The sequence below is a fragment of the Artemia sp. Qi Xiang Cuo genome, chromosome 20 (genome assembly GCF_049724085.1).
Source record: "Artemia sp. Qi Xiang Cuo chromosome 20, ASM4972408v1, whole genome shotgun sequence".
NCBI classification, from domain to species: domain Eukaryota; kingdom Metazoa; phylum Arthropoda; class Branchiopoda; order Anostraca; family Artemiidae; genus Artemia; species Artemia sp. Qi Xiang Cuo.
Window position 1 is genome coordinate 8,480,358 of NC_142813.1, and position 13,127 is coordinate 8,493,484.

At 35.0% G+C, this 13,127-nt stretch overlaps 1 pseudogene; it reads left to right on the forward strand.

Moving 5' to 3' along the window:
- Window positions 1-1,680: 1,680 nt before the first annotated feature.
- On the forward strand, window positions 1,681-4,349 carry LOC148939843 (uncharacterized; annotated as a pseudogene).
- The last annotated feature ends 8,778 nt before the right edge of the window (window positions 4,350-13,127 follow it).

The following is a 13,127-nucleotide window of genomic DNA, read 5'->3' on the forward strand; positions in this document are numbered from 1 at the left end:
GCTCTGACTCAGGTTTTAACGATATTTTAGTTGTATTTTACTGCTATCATTCAAGAAGAAACTACAAACGATCAAAAGAGGCTATAAGATACTAGGAATCTAAGTTCTGTGGTGCCTAGCCAAAAGGGGATAAGTCACCTTATTTAAATTTTTCAGGAGGGTGAATTTAGTGTTAAACTGCATCCATCAAATCAGTAAATTCTGAGGTGAAAAATAGGAAATACCTTGGGTGTTAAGCCTACTTAGCTTGGTAACCCTAACGATTAGACCAAATTGTAAATGTTGAGGAGAGGAATCTAATTCGCAGTAAAAATGCAGGCGCAGTAAAAATTTTACTGGGCCTGGCTATAGCACGATAATCCCTGTTTTTCAAATGTAATAACATGCACTTAGTCTCGAAACAAAGGCCACTTTGAAATTTATGGCAGGGTTTAGAATGGGAAAGGGAGCAATAATTGTCGTTACAGTGACCAGTAGTTAAAAGACATACAAGGGTGAACAAAGGTACAATCACTCTTTTTTATACACTTATTGGTCAAGTGAAAACGGCAGGCAATAGAATTCTTCCCTGATTTGGCTTCAGGAACCGATTTACTAATAATACTCAAGTTGTCACTGACCCCTGGAACTGGAATATTGGCTGAATTCACACTTAAATTGTCACTGACCTCTGGATCTGGAATATTGATTGAGTTCTCATTTAAGCTGTCACTGACCTCTGGAACTAGGTGACCGATTAAGTTCATATTTGAGTTGACACTTGCTTCATTAATATTCATGTGTTGGGAGTTGTTGCTTGTGGATTGAATTGCAGTTGGTTTCAAATTGGTGTTTTTTTATTCGCATTCACAGACTTAAGTGTGTTCTTAATTATATTCTTCCTAAGATCAATGAAAGTAGAAATTTCATTGGTAACGAACTCGAGTTTTTTTTTTAGCACTAAAAGGGAGGGGAGGAAAGAGTCGCATAAGAGGCTGGAATCATAATTGCCACAAGGAAAATTTTCAGTCTGGCAGGAGACATCATTAGAAGGTTCACAATTAGATTCAAAATCGGTCTGGGTGCTGGCATCTTTAGTTTCTAGCAGAAAATCAGTCTTGCAACTGGCAAAACTCGTTAATACTGGTAGGGAAGCAGTCTGACACTCGCTTTGGGCTGCAATGAAAGTTTACCATCCCTTTGGCCAGTCGGGGCAAGGGGGGACGACCTGATATCATCTAAAATTCCTATTAAGGAAGAATTTATTTCTGACAATCGGCGTCGAGGGGTATCGCTAGTTTTTGAAGAATTTATTCCTGACAATCGGCGTCGAGGGGTATCATTAGCTTTCAAAGAATTAGGGGTGGTATATTCTTGATTTTTGGTGATGTTTTGTTTCGAGGAACAATCCAAACATAACCAGTTTTTATTCCACTGGGAACGTTTTATCCTCGCACATTGCTCATGAATGGAAGAGTTGCAGGCAATACATACCAGGCCATTGATTGTTGCCCTTAATATACACTCAGGACACACTCTTTTAAAGTCCTTTGGTTGTCCTTTAGCCATTTTGTTGATTAATCAAAAGGGTTTAAAAAATTCAATTCACCTGATGGCTGGTGACAAAATCCGGAATTAAGGTCACAGTTAGTCAACTTTGTCACTGAATTGGTTGACCTTTAGTTATTTGGTTGGTTAATATAAAGGGTTAAAAAGTTCAATTCACCTGATGGCTCGTGGCAAAATCCGGAAGTAAGGTTACAGTTAATCAACTATGTCACTGAATTAACTGAATTTAATGCAGAAAGGCATAAACCAAATAGGTGTTAACAGGTTGAACGCTGGTTGAGAACTGAAAATATATAGTTTAGATGTAATCGCTATTACTGAAGTTCAAGCTCAAAATTTGCACATGTTAAAGATTAACAATTTTTCTCAATTTATTAAACTGAGACCTGAAAACCACCCTCTGTGTAAGAAATGTGGCGAAATTCTGTTCTTTATCCGTAATGATTTATATCAAAGTGAAATCCCAATTCCGTGTCTTATTCCCTTTGATGAAGTTATGTGGGTGTGTGTTCGACCTAAAGTCTTGCCGCGTCCTTTTAATTTAATTGTCCTTTGTTGTTTTTACTACTCCCCTAATCAGAGATCCGCTGACAAAATAAATTTTATTGAAAAATTACATGCAAGTGCTGACTTTGTACTATCAAAATACCCAAATGCAGGAATTTTCCTGATGGGTGACGCAAATGATATAAGACTTAATTCTACATGTAACGCTTTTAATTTAAAACAGGTCGTTAATGTCACTACTACAAAAGGCAATACTACTCTTGATTTAATTTGCACTAGTCTTTCGAAGTTTTACAAACCCGTCTCCACTTTGCCCCCTCTAGGGGGTAGTTACCACTTTAGCGTTTTCCTATCTCCGCTGGCTAAAGTTAAACAATCGTTTTCTATACCTGAAACCGCTTATAGACCTCTCACTGACTCAGGACTTTTCAATTTTGGCTCCTAGATTACTTCTGAAAATTGGTCCACTGTGTATCAAACAAATGACGTTGACTACATCGCTTTGTCCCTCCAAAATCTAATGAGGAGTAATTATGAATTCCACTTCCCTGAGAAAAAATTTAAAACGTGTTCTACAGATAAGCCTAATGTTACTGAGTCTTAAAAAAGCTTATAAGAAAAAAAAATCAACTTTTTCAAGGCAGGTCGCATTACTGAGGATGATAGTCTAAGGAAGTTCCTAAAGAAAAAAATAAGAAAAGCAGCTTATAATAATTATAATAATAAAGTCAAAAATCTCTATTCTAACAAGCCCAAGCTATCTTACAGAAAAATTAAAGAAATATACGAAAAAAGTCCTTCCGAAATTGATTTTCATTTCCCTGAACCCCCTAATAAGACTGCCAACGATCTGAACTTGTACCTTTCTTCCATCGTACAAAGTCTCCCCCCTTTCACTGGCTCAAGTCCAACTATTCCTCCCAATACTTCCTTCCCCTTTATTTCTCCCTCTGATGTTATAAACAAAATTCTTAAGCTTAGAAAATCATGTATTTGTCCCTTGGACATCCCAGTTGACTTAATTAAAGCCTTTTCTGACAAAATTGCTGAGCCTTTATCAAATATTTTCAACCACATCATAAAATTCGGTAAATTCCCATGTTGCTGGAAACAACGTTTTATAACACCTGTCCCTAAAAAATGCGCCAGTCTTACTTTCGCCAACATTCGCCCCGTTACGCTCACTTCTGTTTTTTCCAAACTTTATGAAGGTTTCCTCTGTGACTGGCTTAAGGATAAAATTTGTCCGCGTATTGACACCCGGCAGTTTGGTAGCTTAAAGAAAACTTCCACCACCCATTACCTTGTGCACTTAATGCATACCATCGTAAGTAACCTTGAGAAACCAAATGTATGGCTGAACCTTGTCTTAGTTGATTTCCAAAATGCTTTTGACCTGGTTGACGACACCATACTAATTCGTTCATTACTGTTTCACTATAAAATAGATCTTCAGTTAGTAAATATTGTTATATCGTTTCTTTCGAATAGATCTTAAGTTGTTAAATACAAAAACATTTTCTCTAACCCCCTCTCTATATACTGTGGAATTCCTCAAGGAACTTTATTGGGACCACTTTTATTTCTAGTCATGATTAACGATATTGGTAATGAATTCCCCCAAAGGTGGAAATACGTGGATGACTTGACGATCCTCGAAGTATGTCACAGGAATATTAAAAGTGACCCCCTTGAAATTCTATCCCACATTTCGGATGAAACTAAGAACCTAAATATGAAAGTAAATTCCACTAAATAAAATATAATGACGATTAATTTCTTGAAATCTATTCCCGCATTCCTTGACCCTATCCCCCCAGATATTTCTGTGTCTTCCTTTAAATTACTTGGGGTTACAATTTCCTCTAATTTAAAGTGGGATATCCACGTGAAAGATATTGTCCGTAGAGCTAATGCGTCCATGTCTTTCCTTAAGCTCTTGAATAAATTTAACATCCCCCCATCCCATTCATTAAGGATTTATACTTCCTTTGTCCGCCCGCATCTTGAATATGCTTGTCCAGTTTGGCATCCTGGCATCTCCCGTGATGAATCAGATAAAATTGAATCTATTCAAAAAAGAGCTTTAAGAATAATTTTTAAAGAAACTTTGGTACCATATTCACTCCTTCTAAAAAAAGCCAAGCTGGAAACTCTTGAGCACAGGAACGCTGTGCCTCCGTTTCGCAAAAAATGCAATAATAAACCCTCGCACGGAAAACATTTTCCTCAAAAGACACTCCCCATCCAGACACCGCCTGCCACGTACTGTCTCTGAACCCATTCCTATCTTGTCCCCCATCCGTTGTTCTACCTCCAGATATAAAAAAAAACCTTTGTCCCCATCATTACTTTTCAAATAAACCACTAGTTTTTTTTTGTTTTTTTTTTTGTTTTTTTTTACTGGTGATACCCATGGTGGTGTCCATTTGGGTGTTCCGTTACCTCCCCTTTTTATATATTCTCTTTTAAACCTTTTTAATATTATTTTTATCTCAATTTTCTTTTTTGGTTTTGCTTTAATCTGTGCCTTTTTAACTTTCTTACTTTTGATACTTTCTGTTTTTTGACTAATGAATGGCTTTGCCTTTCTGATATTGTTGTTTTTGGCATTTTTGGCCAGTTTTTTGGTTGTTGTGCTATTTCTATGTCTTTTTTTATTATATGACCCCGAAATGCGAATTCGGCCCTTCGGGGCTTGTGATAGTCATTTTTCGAAATAAATATCTTATCTTAATAGTATCTATTACTGTTTTTGCCAAAAACGTGACTTATCCAATAAACTCCACAGAGTTATTACGCAACGAGAATGGGACAATTACAAAAATATGGTTATTGGTGATTTGACGTTAGAAGATACGGATTCAAAATTACTAGCGCTGCCTGTAGTGTAGTGTCTGGTGACTTAGTTAAAAACCCAGAGAGCTTCAAAGAAAGTTGGATATTTGATGTGATTACTATACAGCATAATAGGATTGAAGCTGAAATTTTTCTGTAAGTGATACTTAACTAGAATTTTTTATTTTCGTGAATTATTTAAAGTGAAAGTCCTTTTTAGATAAAATTTTGAGATATCCATTTTGTTCAAAATAGTCCGAAGATCAAATAACTATAGTTCCAGGCTCGATAATCCTCAGCCCTCGGGGGAAGGGCTATACGTTATGCTAGTTGCCGATTGTTAACTTATAAGGTTTTTGTGGAAGGGGTGGATGTATAAACTTTATAAACGGCTCATGCGATTCAAAATCATAAGTCCTAGTTCCCTTTTTAAGAGGCGAAAATGATCGGAGGGCAATCAGCATCCCCGCTCCTCACGCCTTTTTTTCCCAAATGTTATCGACCAAAATTTTGAGATAGTTATTCGTTTCAAAACAGTCCAAAAGTCAAATAACAATAAATCAGGGGGTTTACAAACCCCCCACAGCCCCTGGGCCAAGGGATGTAACTTATGCAAGTTGCCACTTGTTAACACATGAGGATTTTGTGGAAGGGGTGGACGTATAAACTTTATTAAAGACTCGTGCGATTCAAAATCGTAAGTCTTAATTCCCTTTTTAAGAGACAAAAATGATCGGAGGGCAACCAGCATCCCCGCCCCTCACGGCCTTTTTTCCCAAATGTGTTAGACCAAAATTTTGAGATAGTTATTTGGTTTAAAAAAGTTCAAAAGTCAAATAACTATAAATCAGGGCTTTATAACTCCCCCACAGCCCATGAAGCAAGGGATGTTACTTATGCAAGTTGTCCATTGTTAAAATATGAGGTTTTTGTGGAAAGGGTGGTTGTATAAGCTTTTGACGTGGCTCATTTGATTGAAAATTGAAATTTCTAGTGTTCCTTCTTTAAGAGTTTAGAGTTATCAAAGGGCAACAACCTCCCCCCCCCCTGCCACACACTGTTTCCCATAATGCGTGTAGTCAAAATTGTTCCATAGCCATTGGGTTCAAAATAGCTCAAAGGCCAAATAACTATGCTTCTGTGGTTGCCCCCCCCCCGCCACAGGGGCAAGGACTGTAAGTTGTGGAAGTTGCTTATTGTTAACATATAATCTTTTATAGAAGACGTGACCGTATAAACTTGTATTGAAAATCGAATTTTAGTGTCCTTGCTAAGAGTCAAAAGTGATCAAAGGGCAACCACCCCCCCCTACAATCTTGCATCAGATCAAAATCTGATGCAGATACGTCAGATCAAAATTTTGGAATAGCCATTTTTTCAAAATAATTAAAGGGTCAAATAAACTACGGCTCTGGGGTCAACACACCTCCCCCCAGCCTCCAGGCAAGGGCTTTAAGTTATGCAATCTGCCTATTGTTAACGTATAAGGATTTGTATAAAAAAAAGGCATGTTTGATCCTGGATCTTCAAAAAGGCTTAGGGTGTTAAGGTGAAACTTTAAGGAAATGTTGAGAGGGATGCCGAATACAAAGATGTACAGTAAAATAGGATAAGTTTCCCTCTAACAAATTAGTCGGTGACTAACTTTTTTTATCTTTTTTATTTGTTAAATTCCGTTTTAAAAAAATATAATCGCTTAGACTTTCTTCAGGATAAAATCATTGAAATCTACTGGGAAGAGAAAATCTTTTCATGTACAATCTCAAATAGGGTTATGATTGACTTGTTCAATCGACTTGTACAATATCAATTGGTAATGATTAATAGCCTGAATAACTGTCTATTAATATTGTCGAAAGTAATTCTAAAAGCGAGGACAATTCGACTTGATCTGGGGGCTTCGTGGGTTTCAATAAGAAAGGGGCAACATCCTACTCACACATTCAGACTAAGAAATAAAAAACAAAAATTTGTTAATCCAAACCTGTCAACTTGTCAATGTTGCTGCCTTTTTGAAACATTAATTAAAAAAAAACAAAGCTTATCTGAGGGAAGTAAAGAGCGAAGTTGGAACTTAAAACGAACAAGAATTATTACTTCACGATATATGTAACATATATCAATAAAACTAATGCAAATAAATCAACTGGTGATATTTCCCTATGTTTGTAAGATTACAGAAAACTAGCGGTTTACTGAAAACACAAAAACCAAGTATAAAAAAGAACAATATTGATTTAGGAATCAAAAGTAAATATGTAGCCTTACAACAACAAACTAATCTATAACGCTTTTCATAGTCTTACAGGAACTGTGATATCAGTAACTTTCGGTATGCAATTAAAAATATCTTAAAAATTTAGGCATAAAAATAATTAGTTTACAGTCATTGAACAGCATAAAAAATAATAGATTGATTTATCGGGTAACATCTTGGTCTCACCTAGTATTACTCGAAATGAAGAACATATCAACCATAATATTGACACTGGAGATCTAATATGGACTCTGGTAATCCATCTACTTCATTCTGTAAAACGGATGATTTCATGTGTTGATACAAGTTTTAAGGTAATCTTGCAATCTTGATACTAATAAAATTCCTTCGTTTCGAACTTTCGTATAAAAGATATACGTAAAATCTTTTTCAGATCGAAAACGACAGTCAATCATTAATTTGAGCACATTAGATAGAAGTGATGCCAAATTAAATGAAAAAAATAAAGCAACAATCTAAAAATGCTTTACTTTTATGCTGTTAAAAGTGCCCTTAACTGTTTATTTTTACCGGTTTATGTTATACTTCATGGTCTATGTGACATATATTAATAAAACTAGTACAAATAAACTAACTGATGATATTTCTCAATGTGTGTAGGATTATAGAAAACTAGCACCTTACTGAAAACACAAAACACAAAAAATTTTGGTAGAGTAAAAGTAAAACATTTATGAACACTTTATGCAGTATAAAAATGAAGCATTTTAGGGGCATTTCATGGTTATTTTGCATACAAGTTCAAAGCGAAGCCATCTTGATAGTATTAAGACTATAGACTAGCTGTAGAATTTGTATCATAGCTTGAAATTCTCCGTTCTATAGAGAGAATAACCAGATATCCAGAGTTCACATTATGGTTTATTTGTTCTTCATTTCTAGTAATACTAAAGCATGTTTTTTTTACAATTTAAAATTGTTCATTACTCACTATTGGTATTATAACCCGTGAGACCAGCTATATGAAGTTGTAAGATTATTTTAATTTATACAGAAAGTTAATGATATCACAGCTGGTGTAAGACTATGAAGAGCGTTATAGACTAGTATGCTGTTGTAACGCTACGTACTCATTTTACAATCCTAAACCAGCATTTTTGTTTTACTTGGCTTTAGTGTTTTTAGTAAAGCGCTAGTTTTCTAAATTGTTGAATTAAAATCAAGTTGCCATCAAGCCACTGGCCAATTGGAGACAAAGCCAAGACAGGTAGTCTTAGGGAAAGGCAAAGCTGGCCTACACCTTTTTCAGCATTGTATAAAAATGATGTCATTTTCACTTTGAATTAAAATCAATTAAATTTTTTAATTAAAATCAAGTTGACATCAAGCCATTGGCCAATTGGAGATAAAGCCAAAACAGGTAGTCTTAGAGAAAGGCAAAGCTGGCATACACCTTTTTCAGTATTGTATAAAAAATGATGTCATTTTCACTTTGATTTAAAATCAATTAAATTTTTTATTTAAAATCAAGTTGACATCAAGCCACTGGCCAATTGGAGACAAAGCCAAGACGGGTAGTCTTAGTGAAAGGCAAAGCTGGCATAAGGCTTTTTCAGTATTGTATACAAAATAATGTGATTTTCACTTTGAACTAAAATGAATTAAATTTTTGAATTAAAATCAAGTTGCCATCAAGCCATTGGCCAATTGGAGATAAAGCCAAGACAGGTAGTCTTAGTGAAAGGCAAAGCTGGCATAAGCCCTATTCAGTATTGTATAAAAAATGATGTCATTTTCACTTTGATTTAAAATCAATTAAATTTTTGAATTAAACTCAAGTCGCCATCAAACCATTGGTCAATCGGAGACAAAGCCAAGACAGGTAGTCTTAGTGAAAGGCAAAGCTGGTATAAGAATTTTTCATTATTGTATATAAGATGATGTCATTTTCACTTTGAATTAAAATCAATTAATTTTTTTAATTAAAATCAAGTTGACATCAAGCCACTGGCCAATTGAAGACAAAGCCAAGACGGGTAGTCATAGTGAAAGGCAAAGCTGGCATAAGGCTTTTTCAGTATTGTATACAAAATAATGTCATTTTCACTTTGAATTGAAATAAATTAAATTTTTGAATTAAAATCAAGCTGCCATCAAGCCATTGGCCAACTAGAGACAAACCCAAGACAGGTAGTCTTAGTGAAAGGCAAAGCTGGCATAAGCCTTTTTCAGTATTGTATAACAAATTATGACATTTTCACTTTGAATTGAAATCAATTAAATTTTTTAATTAAAATCAAGTTGACATCAAGCCACTGGCCAATTGGAGAAAAAGCCAAGACGGGTAGTTTTAGTGAAAGGCAAAGCTGGCATAAGGCTTTTTCAGTATTGTGTACAAAATAATGTCATTTTCACTTTGAATTAAAATAAATTAAATTTTTGAATTAAAATCAAGTTGCCATCAAGCCATTGGCCAATTGGAGATATAGCCAAGACAGGTAGTTTTAGTGAAAGGCAAAGCTGGCATAAGCCCTTTTCAGTATTGTATTAAAAATGATGTCATTTTCACTTCGATTTAAAATCAATTAAATTTTTCAATTAAACTCCAGTCGCCATCAAGCCATCGGTCAATTGGAGACAAAGCCAAGACAGGTAGTCTTAGTGAAAGGCAAAGATGGTATAAGAATTTTTCACTATTGTATATAAGAGGATGTCATATTCACTTTGAATTAAAATCAATTAAATTTTTTAATTAAAATCAAGTTGACATCAAGCCACTGGCCAATTGGAGACAAAGCCAAGACGGGTAGTCTTAGTGAAAGGCAAAGCTGGCATAAGGCTTTTTCAGTATTGTATACAAAATCATGTCATTTTCACTTTGTACTAAAATAAATTAAATTTTTGAATTAAAATCAAGGTGCCATCAAGCCATTGGCCAAACTGGAGACAAACCCAAGACAGGTAGTCTTAGTGAAAGGCAAAGCTGGCATAAGCCTTTTTCAGTATTGTATAAAAAATTATGTCATTTTCGCTTTGAATTAAAATCAATGAAATTTTTTAATTAAAATCAAGCTGCCATCAAGCCATTGGCCAATTGGAGACAAACCCAAGACAGGTAGTCTTAGTGAAAGGCAAAGCTGGTATAAGAATTTTTCAGTAGTGTATGTAAGATGATGTCATTTTCACTTTGAATTAAAATCAATTAATTTTTTGAAATAAAATCAAGTTGCCATCAAGCCAATGGCCAACTGGAGACAAAGTCAAGACAGATAGTCTTAGGGAAAGGCAAAGCTGACATAAGCCTTTTTCAGTATTGTATAAAAAATTATGTCATTTCACTTTTTGCTAGTCTATCATCCATTCATTCATCCTGTGGTAGGATTAAGGTTCTCACTTTCCCTCTCCTCAGGCCTTTCGTCCCATAAGGACTACAAAAGATTTATATGTTAAATCTTTCTGACTTGTCCAGTATAGTTCTGAATTTTTTCGAACTAGCAAGAAAACATGCGGTATTCCATATTAAAAATGAACTGCACACTAAGAATTAACTCCTAAGATTTGTATCGTGCATAGATATTTTGGTATTCTAGAAGTAACTATTTTTCTAAAGAAGATTACCAAGGTTCAGAACCTAAGCATAATTTCCGTATCTATCATAATGTTTCGTGAAATTATACCAATTTCTAAACAAAGCAGTTTCTATTATTTATCTTTAATGGGCTACCAATATACTTTCACGTTCATCGTCTCCATCATTCAATTCTGATTCCTGGGTCCGAATTTACCTTCCCAGTACCACAAAATGCAATAATACGAGGGGCATTCCGAAAATAAGGGAAAGTTTTGTCAACAAGGCAATGGTAGCCGTTTTCTATGACTGTGAAGGAGTTGCGCTTGTGGACTTTTCAGAAGGCTGAAGGGGATATCTGGATTTCCCTAAAAATAGTCTAACAGGATGGAAGTATCACCTGGAGAAGTGATTTGGTATTAAAGGAGGTTATGTTGAAAAATCCATTGTAATAATGAACGTTGTAAATCCATTTTATGTTGAAAGATCCGTTATAATAGAAAAATAAATAAACAGTTCCATTTCTCTGCAATGTCAAACTCGCTGAGTATTCCTGCAAAACGTGAAGTTTACAACAAAGAGTTGATTATCCATACTTTAAAAAGCAATACATGTTTAGACACCGAGGTTGGAACTATATCAAGACATTATCAACAAATAATGTGGTAGTACCACACTTTGGATGAATATTCCAACATTGGAACCGACATTGATTTGTGTTTAACGTTTTAAATAAATTTAATGCCATGGTGAGCAGACAAGGAAACATTTACTCTTCTATATTAAAAATGAACTGCACACTAAGAAATAATTTCTGAGATTTTTATTGCGCTTAGATTTCCTTGGCGTTCCATAAGTAACTATTTTCCTAAAGAATATTTTCAAGGTTTTCAAAAGATAAGAAAGATTTTAGTATCTCTAACTTATTTCACTAAACATCTCCCTCCCTGCTAAACACCAAAAGACCTTAGACATACAAGTGTGGAATAGTAAAAAAAAAAGAAGTTAGGATGTAACCTGAAAACTAAAAAAATACCACAGAAAAAAATACAAATAAGTTTTTAGTACTATGAGTTTTCTATAGGGTATGCATTACAAATAATTTATCCTGTCTATTAAATAGTAAAAATAAGCACATAATTTGAATAATTAAATTTAACAATAAGTAATCCTTCTTTTAACATACGACTTTAAGTGTTCCAGAACCACATGCCTACACTTCTCCAAGCCCTAAGTGGCAAGGGTTTGGGTATGGATTTAGTGGTCTGCTAAGAATGTAGTTGCAAATCATAAAACTGGATGACCTCCATTCCCCTTTTGAATCAAAATGCTTGATAAGTTTTAGAAAACACGTACATCACATTTAAAAAATAGTGAACTATCAGAAAATTGTCATATAGAAGGGACAAAAATATGATTGAAAAAAAATGCCCAAGCAAAACCTGAAAGCTTGACATTCTGACTTGAAGCCTAATGCTGTACTAACTAAACCACGGCTCTGTTAATCTAATTTAATCTACTGATTTTTGTAGGACCATAAATGCGTAACTTACTAAGGGGGCTTGTAGGGGGAGCATACACGAAGTGTTTTTGTAAACTTCCGGCTAAGGGTTTTAGACGATAATCATTACAATAATACCATTTTATACTTCTAAGCTTTTCTACTTAAGAAGTGGTAACAAAAGTGTTGTTTTTAGCAAGCAGATATCCAGGATTTTTGTTCGGGGGGGGGGGGGGTAAATTGATTTTTTTATAGCATCTTTTTTATTGTAAGGTTTTGTCTTTACAGGTATTTTTAGACTAATTTTTGACACGGTCAAAAATTTCGCGAGGGGGGGGGGTTAAACCGGGTAAGCCCCCCTGGATATGGCTTTGGTGGCCTTAGTGCTATATCACACTTGTAGAATTGTTAAAAAGCACGTGTATATGAGCAATAGCTTTCAAATAAGCCATTAAACATCACTCCAAAAAGTTCTGGCGGCCCTCTAGTTCCAGCTTTTCCACTTGAGACATGGCATCAGAAGTGCCAGTTTCAATGCCATTTGGAACTTGCTGATGATGGAATACATAGTAAGAACTTAAATACAAGCAATATCTTCTATATGAGCTATTAAGCGTCTGTCTAAGATATTCTGGTCACCCGCTAGCCCCATCCTATGAGAAATGGCACAAAAAGTGCCATATGGAACTTGTAGCTGGTGGAGTTTATAAAAAGCACGTAGATATGAGGAATAGCTTTTGAATGAGACATTAAACATCTCTATGATGTTCTAGTAACCCGTTAACCCTGGAAAAAAAGAAAAAAAAACGGGAGACAGATCATTGCTACCCATGCAAAAAGTGACTTTCCTTGTTGTTCAAGGTGGGAACTGCAATTTCCCTTTAAAATGTTTTCGACCATGCTGATTTCAATGGTACATGTTTTATTTTGGTCTGACGCCATTTTTG